Source organism: Podarcis erhardii (genome assembly GCF_964252035.2).
Source record: "Podarcis erhardii genome assembly, chromosome: 7".
NCBI lineage: Eukaryota > Metazoa > Chordata > Lepidosauria > Squamata > Lacertidae > Podarcis > Podarcis erhardii.
In genome coordinates, this window is record NC_138511.1 from 87,479,484 (window position 1) to 87,489,507 (window position 10,024).

Consider the following 10,024-nt stretch of genomic DNA (forward strand, 5'->3'; position numbering starts at 1 on the left):
CAGAAATACGGCAGGCTCTTCATGGCACCCACGAGCCAAGCAAAGCCCCACGCGGCCACGGCGGAGGCCGGATCCGGCTCCCACGGCAGCAGTAGGCAGGCGGGCAAGCGCCGCGCTTGGAAGGACTTTCCGTGGTGAGGAGAGAGCGGGGACCCAAGGCAACAAGGCTGGCTTGCAGGCAGACACACGTATGTGCAGCCCACTCCGGCCGCAGGCTCCGCCCAGAATGTGTGCGGCGGCCAACGAACACGTGCTGTGCCGGTACGGAAGAGGTGGGGCCTCGTGCTGTGTCACAGGAGGCTGCGTCCCCTTCTGTGGGGAGGGAGGAGGAGCAACGGCAGAAGGGGCGCCTCTGCTCACCGGCTCCCTCTCCTCCTTCGCCACAACCATATCCGGTGTATAAGATGACCCCCGACTTTGGAGAAGATTTTCCTGGGTTAAAAAGTAGTCTTATACGCCGGAACATACGGTAAATGTGCAAAGGATTCTTTTAAAGCAGTAGTATTTATTCATTAGGTGTCTAAATGCAACTAGAGATTATACTTTAAGTGGGATCGTGCTTTAATTCTAAGTATCCTTGCTCAAAGGATTGGACTTTGCAGCTGGATACTAAAACCTGCAGGGACTCGGGTGGCGCTGTGGGTTAAACCACAGAGCCTAGGACTTGCCGATCAGAAGGTCGGCAGTTCGAATCCCCGCAACGATCGGCGGTTCGAATCCCCGCGACGGGGTGAGCTCCCATTGCTCGGTCCCTGCTCCTGCCGACCTAGCAGTTCGAAAGCATGACAAAGTGCACTTCCGGAGGCGGCGCGAAACAGCCATGGCGGTCCTCTTCATTGCCTGAAGAGGGGCTCCGCAGGAAAGGGTCGTTCGCTGCGGCATAGTGACGACCCGTTAGGAAAAACCACGGGCAGAGGGAGCCCGTGGCCGTGGGACTCGGCGGGCGCCAAGAACTCCCCCAGAAGTGCGGAAGGGACCCCGTAAGGGGCTCCGGAGTGCGAAAGGGGGAGTGGCGCTGTGAGTTCATCGCTCTTTCTGCGGGAGGCGAAGCCGCGCAGCTGCTGCTGATGAGCGCCGACCTTTCTTCCTGTGAACATCAATTTGGCAAGTAACATACCCGTGAGTAAAGTGAACTACAATTTGGACTTAAAATATCTCTTTTCCGGGTTTGAAAACGGGTGACGAGTAAAAGGAAGTCCGTCTCCCGATACTGCTTACAAGATCAAAGCATAGGCATAGAGGAGCGTTGAGGCGCTTAATGGGAGCTTAGTAAAGTGGAACTATTGTGCATTTACAGAATTTGCAGTCTTCTTATTTAAAAGACCAAGAGAGACTTTATTTCTGCCTATGGGACTTGTATTTGGGACTTTGTTTCAAGAACGCAAGTCGTCGGGCTGTCAGTGCGTAACTGAGCTGTCAAACTGCGGACTATAGTAACAAGATTTTAAGTCGCTACATATATTGAGACTTTAAATGTTTAAAACACTGTTGCAATTACCAATCTGGCTCCTAGCGGCTTTAGTTTAAAAAGTAGAGGACTCTGCGAACCTTCCTTTTTGTCTTGGAATTACAAATTAAAAAAGAGATTACAGAAACTTTAAATAGCGGAAAAATCTTCTCCTTCCCTGAAACTTTAAGATACTCCCCCTAGAGGAATTGTGGAATTACAGAGGCCTGGGAAACATACTTTGTTTGGAATTTCTGTGGTTTAATTGTTTCCACTCTGGACTTGCTTTCTCATGGAATAAAGGATAACTTGACCTTGAACAAGAGGCAGGTGTGGAATGAGTGGCACAGGGAAAACAAGAGCAGCCAAAGCTAAAGAAAGAGAAAAAGAAAAAGAAAAAGAAAGGAAGCCTGTGCAACTTGTTCAAACAACTTTATCTCATCATCGCAGATCATCTGTTCCAACCGTCCTGACAGCACAGGAGGTGGAGGCCGATCAGCCTGCTGAAGAGGACATGGCAACAGGAGGATCTGACACAGTTTTGAAACAAATTTTAGAACAATTAGCAATTTTAAATCAAAAAGTGGACAATCAATCACTAAAAATAGACCAAGCAACAACTACTATTGGTGCACTATCTGAAAAGGTCTCTCAGAACACACAGGCAATTGAGAATCTACAAGGAGCTACAGCTGAAAACCATAAATTAGCTGTGGAAGCCTATCAAAAAGCGGAGCAAGCAAGCAAAAAAGTTGATGAGATTAAAGGTGAAATCAAGCCTCTGCAAAGACAGGTAGGGGAACAACAGGCCTACCTGTCGATGGTGGAATTGAGAAACAAGGAGAATAACCTTAGGTTGAGAGCTGTCCCAGAATTGGAGGAAGGTAATTTGGAGGGATTTTTGACACTTTTATTCTCCAAATTTTGGGGAATAGAAGAGGATAAAGACTTTAAAATTGTGACTGCATTTAGACTGGGCAGATCGGTGAAGAAAGACAAGTCCAGAGACTGTTTGGTTATTTTGAGATCAAGAGAAGAAAGAGACAAGATACTAGGCCTACATTTCAAAAAATCTCTAGAGATAGAAGGTAAAAAGGCTGAAATTTACAGAGACATACCCAAATTGTTATTGGATCTTAGAGCCTCATACATAGAACTGGCAAAGCTGTTGAGAAACAACACAATCCCTTATAGGTGGGAGTTCCCGCAAGGACTATCATTTAGCTATAAAGGAAAGAAAATAAGAATTAGAACACCAGAGGACCAGCAGAAGTTTCTTCACGACAACGGGGAAGACCTCCAGAAAGGAGCAGTTGCGTCTTGGCCACCTCCACCACCAGAAACCAAACAGCCTGGAGCTGGACCATCACTGCCACCGCCGGGAACGGGAGACCTAGACACCCCATTGTAAGGCCTATAAACTGATTCAGGATGTCTCTGCAACTTCTTAGTTGGAATATAAATGGCGGAAATTCTCCAGAAAAAAGAAGGAAAGTATTTCATATATTGAAGAAAGAACAATTGGACATTATTTGCCTGCAAGAAACACATGTGACAAGGCTTCATCGGAAAGTGCTAATTAATAAAAGGTTAGGCCAAGAATTTATTTCTTCGGACAGAGTTAAGAAAAGAGGAGTAGTGATATATGCAAAGGAGAGCCTGTCACCGAAATTTCTATTTAAAGATGAACAAGGCAGAATTTTGGCTATTGAAATTTATACACATGGAGAAAAATTTTTGATATTAGGAATCTATGCACCAAATGATGGAAAATCGGAATTTTTTAAGAAGCTGCATGAGACTTTACTGGACTATCTAGACTATAACAACATCATTATGTTGGGAGACATGAATGGGGTTGTCTCTGTAAATATGGATAAGTCGCAGAGTGCAAATATAACAAAAGAAGGCAGACTACCTAAAACTTTTTTTGAAATGACAGACAATATGGATTTGATTGATATATGGAGAGTCAAGAACCCCCTAGGAAAAGAAGGAACTTTCTTTTCTGAAGCTCACCTGTCATGGACATGAATCGACCAAATATGGACAACTAAAGGACTGGCACCTAAAACTAGAAAAGTGGAAATCTGCCCAAAAACTTGCTCCGACCATAATGCTTTGAAAATGGAATTGAGACTAAACATAACCGGACCCTTCCGATGGAAAATGAATGACACTTTATTCAGAGATCAGGAGATTGTGAAGAAGGCCCAAAAAACTTTAAAAGACTACTTTGAGATAAACCTAAACACTACGGTGGAAAAAAGAACAATCTGGGACGCAAGTAAAGCGGTGATGAGAGGGTTTCTAATACAACAAAACACTGTAAAGAAAAGACTCTGGAATGAAAAGAAGCAGAAGATACTGGAGAGAATAAGTGAGGGTGAAAGGAAATTAAGATCCAGGCCTAAGTCTAAGGAAGTGCTGAGAGAAGTGAAATTTTTCCAGGCCCAATACATGAAACTGATAAATCAAGAAGTGGAGTGGAAAATTAAACAAATGAGACAAAGATCTTTCGATTCAGCAAACAAGTGTGGGAAACTGCTAGCATGGCAGTTGAAAAAAAGACAAAAACTAAATACAGTCACAAATCTAGAGATTGAAGGGAGAATGGTTCAGAAGCCTGAAGAAATTAGGAAATGTTTCCAGAGATACTTCAAAGATCTTTATGCACAAGGGCCGCAGAAAGAATCTGAGATAGATCAATTTATTAAAACTAACGGATTACAAAAAATTTCCCAGGAAATGAGAACAACCCTGAATGTTAAAGTTTCACAGCAGGAAATTGAGAGTGCCATACAGAACCTCCAATTAGGCAAATCTCCAGGCCCTGATGGACTTACCTCCAAATATTATAAGGTTTTGAAGGACTATCTGATACAACCCTTGATGGAGGTATGTAACCAGATCATGGAGGGTAAGAAGGCACCAGAAACGTGGAAAGAAGCTTTCATCACATTGATTCCTAAAACAGAAACTGAAAAGACTCAACTTAAGAACTACCGTCCCATCTCACTCCTAAATGTGGATTACAAAATTTTTGCAGATATTTTGGCAAATAGATTTAAAAAAGTACTGAACGAAGTGATTCATAAAGATCAAGCAGGCTTTCTCCCGGGTAGGCATTTGTTTGACAATACGAGAAACATTATTGACATTTTGGAACTCTTACAAACAAATATTAACACTAGAGCGGTGCTAATTTTTATTGATGCGGAGAAAGCCTTTGACAACATTTCTTGGATGTTCATGAAGAAAAATTTGGAAGGGATGGGAGTGGGACGGGGGTTTGAAAATGGTATAGAAGCAATATATTCAGATCAAAAAGCTAAATTGATAGTAAACAATGTGGTGACGGAGGAATTCAATATTGAAAAAGGGACACGACAAGGGTGCCCTCTATCCCCATTATTGTTTATCTCGGTCCTGGAGGTGCTTTTGAATATGATTAGAAGGGACCGGTCAGTTCGGGGCATTGAGGTTGGAGTGAAACAATACAAACTGAAAGCATTTGCAGATGATTTGGTATTAACATTACAGGAGCCAGTTCCTAGTACAAAAAGAGTTTTGGATTTAATTTCTGATTATGGTCGGGTGGCGGGATTTAAGTTGAACAAGCAAAAGACTAAGGTCTTAGCAAAGAACCTAACGTCTACAGAAGCAGATGAGTTTTTGAAAGAGACAGGATTAAATGTGGTTAAAAAGGTAAAATACCTAGGGGTGTACCTGACTTCTAAAAACTTGAATTTGTTTAAGGACAACTATGAGAAATGTTGGTCAGAAATCAAAAGGGACTTGGAAACTTGGACAAGACTAAAACTTTCCTTGTTAGGCCGAATAGCAGCTATAAAGATGAACGTTTTGCCGAAAATGTTATTCTTGTTTCAGACCCTACAGATTGTGGACAAAGTGGTATGTTTTGGAAAGTGGCAGAAGGATATCTCTAAGTTCGTTTGGCAGGGCAAAAAGCCCCGAATTAAGTTTAAAATACTAACAGATGCGAAAGAAAGGGGGGGATTTGCCCTGCCAGACTTGAGGTTATATTACGAATCTACAGCCTTCTGCTGGATGAAAGATTGGTTTTTGTTAGAGAACACCGATGTCCTAGATCTGGAAGGGTTTGATAACGCTTTTGGGTGGCATGCGTATTTGTGGTACGACAAGGCTAAAGTTCATAAAATGTTCAAAAACCATATTGTTAGAAGAGCAATTTTTATGGTCTGGACAAAATATAAAGACTTATTGGAGAGCAAAACACCAAGGTGGCTTTCACCGGCAGAGGCCAAGGCACGTAAGAGACTTAACATGGAGGCCTACTGGCCAAAATATTGGGAATTAATTGAAAAAGATGGTGACAATTGGAAGCTGCAGAGTTTTGAAAATGTAAAAAGCAAGGTGCGAGACTGGTTACATTATGCTCAAATTCGGGAAATCTTTAAAACTGATAAAAAGGTTGGGTTTCGGGTGGATAAATCGAAATTAGAGACAGAATTGCTAGAACCTAAAGACAAATTACTTTCAAGAATGTATAACTTGCTGCTTAAATGGAATGTATAACTTGCTGCTTAAATGGATGAGACAGTCAAATCCGCCATGATAAAGTGGGCACAGGATATTGGACATAACATAATGTTTGAGGACTGGGAAAGGTTATGGACCACCGGATTGAAATTCACGGCATGTAGTGCCTTGAAAGAAAATATTATGAAAATGATATACCGGTGGTACATGACCCCAGTCAAGCTTGCTAAGATATATCACCTGTCTGATAATAAATGCTGGAAGTGTAAAGAGGCGGAAGGGACGTTTTTTCATCTCTGGTGGACATGTCCGAAAGTGAAGGCCTTTTGGGAAATGATCTATAATGAGTTAAAAAAGGTATTTAGATATACCTTGCCTAAGAAACCGGAGGCCTTCCTTCTGGGCATTGTAGACCAGAATGTGTTAAAGAAGGATAGAACTTTTTTTATGTATGCTACAACAGCAGCAAGAATTCTCATCGCAAAGTGTTGGAAGACACAAGATTTACCCACACTGGAGGAATGGCAGACGCAGTTGATGGATTATATGGAACTGGCGGAAATGACTGGCAGAATCCGAGACTTGGGAGAAGAAAAAATGGAAGAGGACTGGAAAAAATTTAAGGACTATTTGCAAAAATATTATAAGCTGTATGAATGTTAAGAAAATGCACTTTTTAGGAATTATTAGCCCCAGCAATGGTAATTAGGTGAAATGAAAACTAAGGCACAAGAAGAGAGAGGTGAAATTAAGAAAAAATTTTATTGCATTATGTTTTAATCAAAATATACAAGATCATGGTTACAATAACTTTGACTTTGGTAACATGAAATCGAAAGATACAATAAGTAATGAATTGAAAGATACAATGATGAATTGAAAGATACAATAAGTAATGAAATAAGATAATAAATAGCTGAAGACTTCGTATTATGAACATTGGGTTACAAATATATTGAAATGGGTAATATGACAAAATGAAAGATACAATAAGTGATGAAATAAGATAACAAAATGCTGAAGTTGGTATTATAAATAATGCAGATTCGGGAAGATGTGGGGAAGTCCAAAAGATTCTGTAAAAGAAATATGGTTTATGAAACTTTTGTATTTTATTTTTTTGTTCTTTTTTTATTCTGTAAAACTAATAAAAATATTTAAAAAAAAAAAAAAAGAAAGCATGACAAAGTGCAAGTAGATAAATAGGTACTGCTCCGGCGGGAAGGTAAATGGCATTTCTGTGCGCTGCTCTGGTTCGCCAGAAGTGGCTTAGTCATGCTGGCCACATGATCTGGAAGCTGTACGCCGGCTCCCTCGGCCAATAAAGCGAGATGAGCGCCGCAACCCCAGAGTTGAACACGACTAGACCTAATGGTCAGGGGTCCCTTTACCTTTACCTTTTTTTACTAAAACCTGCCAGGGAAGGCTAGCCACAGTTTATAGAATGCAGAGGCTTCTTCGCCCCATTACCTCCAATCCAGCTAGATAGCAGCTAGACAACAAATCCCACACAAACCCTGGACTAATACTTTCTCCAAAGTATTTTCAGTTCCATAGCCATTCCAAAGGAACTCAGCAGTACAGCTCTGCCCCTCTTACTGTGCAGAGTGAATTAGGTACAGTGGTGCCTCGCAAGACGAAAATCCGTTCTGCGAGTCTCTTCGTCTAGCGGTTTTTTCGTCTTCCGAAGCAAGCCCATTAGCGGATTAGCGCTATTAGCGGCTTAGCGGCTTTTAGCGGCTTAGCGGCTTAGAAAAGGGGGGGGAGGGGAAAAAAGTTGGAAAAACTCGCAAGACATTTTCGTCTTGCGAAGCAAGCCCATAGGGAAATTCGTTTTGTGAAGCGCCTCCAAAATGGAAAACCCTTTCGTCTAGCGGGTTTTCCGTCTTGCGAGGTGTTCGTCTTGCGGGGCACCACTGTAAATCCTTATAAAGAGCCATTTCCCCTAGAAAGAGAGGCTCTGCCTCCCCCCCTCCCAGTCTTCCTCATTCCTGATTTTTCTACTCTACCCAACTCCCCTTGTTTCAGAATTTATGAAACACACACTATTTATTTATTTACTTGCTTGCTTACTACACTTGCATTGGGCATGGAGCCTTGAGGGTGCTGGAACTATGATTTAGAGTGGTGTGCGAGAAGCAAGAGGAGCGTTGAACTTTGACCTTGCACAGATCACCGCTGAAACTTGAGACCCCCAAGGTCCACCACTGCTAATTGTTGTCCTTCCTTGAGTGGTTCCCAAAACGTGCTGTATCAAGAAGCTTTTGCCTATTAACACATCTCCAAGCTATTAACAAGTCCATGGCTCTGAACAGCTATTGCCTCAGACAACCTACACTTACGACTCTACTTATAGATATCAGATAAGAAAGCCCAGGACAATATGGATAAAGTATTAAGGCAGTTGCATTTCCTTAAAACCAGTTTTTTTTAATTAAAAAAATGCAGTTTTTAAGGTCTGTGCTACTATGGTAATCCACTAGAGGGCAGTCTGCACCCGTTGCAAACACCAAATCATTTACTCCTGATCTTGACTGCATTGTAGGAAATAATTTATTTTGCAAGCATTAACAAGAAAACAAGAGAAAAATTAATTTCCCCAAGAGTGAAGGGAGCTATAAAGGTATCTGATTGCCAAAAATTCTGATAGGTGACAGGGAGGGCTTTTTTAAAGCCAGAACTCAGTTCTGGCACCTCTCAGGTGGGCACCATTGCCATTACAGTGGTGCCTCGCAAGACGAAAAGAATCCGTTCCGCGATTCTCTTCGTCTAGCGGTTTTTTCGTCTTGCGAAGCAAGCCCATTGTCAGCTTAGCGGATTAGCGCTATTAGCAGTCTAGTGGCTTTTAGCGATCAGCTGTTCAGCGGCTTATCAGCGGAACAGCTGATAAGCGGCTTAGTGGCTTAGGAAAGGGGGGGGGAGCGAAAAAACCCCGCGGGAACTCGCAAGATTTTTTCGTCTTGCGAAGCAACCCCATAGAGAAATTCGTTTAGTGAAGCGCCTCCAAAACGGAAAACCCTTTTGTCTAGCGGGTTTTCCGTCTTGCGAGGCGTTCGTCTTGCGGGGCACCACTGTATAAGAGAACAAGGCAGGTGTTCATGGTGAGTTCTGGCACCTCTTTTCCTAGAAAAATAGCACTGGTGACAGGCACTTCTTTTTCCTGAACTGAAATTGAGAATTTGCTTCACACATACAACTGAGAGTCCCATTCTCAGGGGCAGCCCACCCATGAGGCGAGGTGAAGCATTGGCCTCAGGCAGCAGATCCAACCCCCTTCTGTACCGTCTCTCATAGGCTTTTCAAGCAATATCAAAGTGTATCTGATGAGCTAATCTGCTAATAGGGATGCTTTGCAAGACGAAAAAACCGCTAGATGAAGAGACTCGCGGAACGGATTCTTTTCGTCTTGCGAGGCACCACTGTACTACCACCACTAGTACAGTGGCACCTCGGGATGTGAACGGGATCCGTTCCAGAGCCCCGTTCGCATCCTGAATGGAATGTAAGACGCAACGGCGCACCTGCGCGCGCAGGGGTCACCTTTTGCCACTTCCACACATGCACGTGAAGTCACTTTGAGCGTCTGCGCATGTGCGAGTGGCAAAACCCGGAAGTAACGTGTTCTAGACTTTGTTGGCTGGAATATGTCCTTGAATTGGGATCCTGTTCCTTGCATGCCTGGATGGAGACTGAAGCATTGTGTGTGGGGAGGTGCTGAAATCTCTTTTGCCTGGCTGGAATATAGGAAAGTAAAAGAGTCACATCCGTTACTCTGCTTGCGTTTGTATAGGCTTCCTCAACCTCGGCTCTCCAGATGTTTTGAGACTACAATTCCCATCATCCCTGACCACTGGTCCTGCTAGCTAGGAATCATGGGAGTTGTAGGCCACAAACATCTGGAGGGCTGAGGTTGAAGAAGCCTGGTTTTGTCTCTGGCCCTGTCTACCTGTTGCCTCTGGCCCTGTCCACTACTCTGCTCCCCTCCTCAATCATTGGAATGCAACCCCTGGAATGCTGACCATGAGGAAATGCAGCCCTTTGACTGAAGAAGGT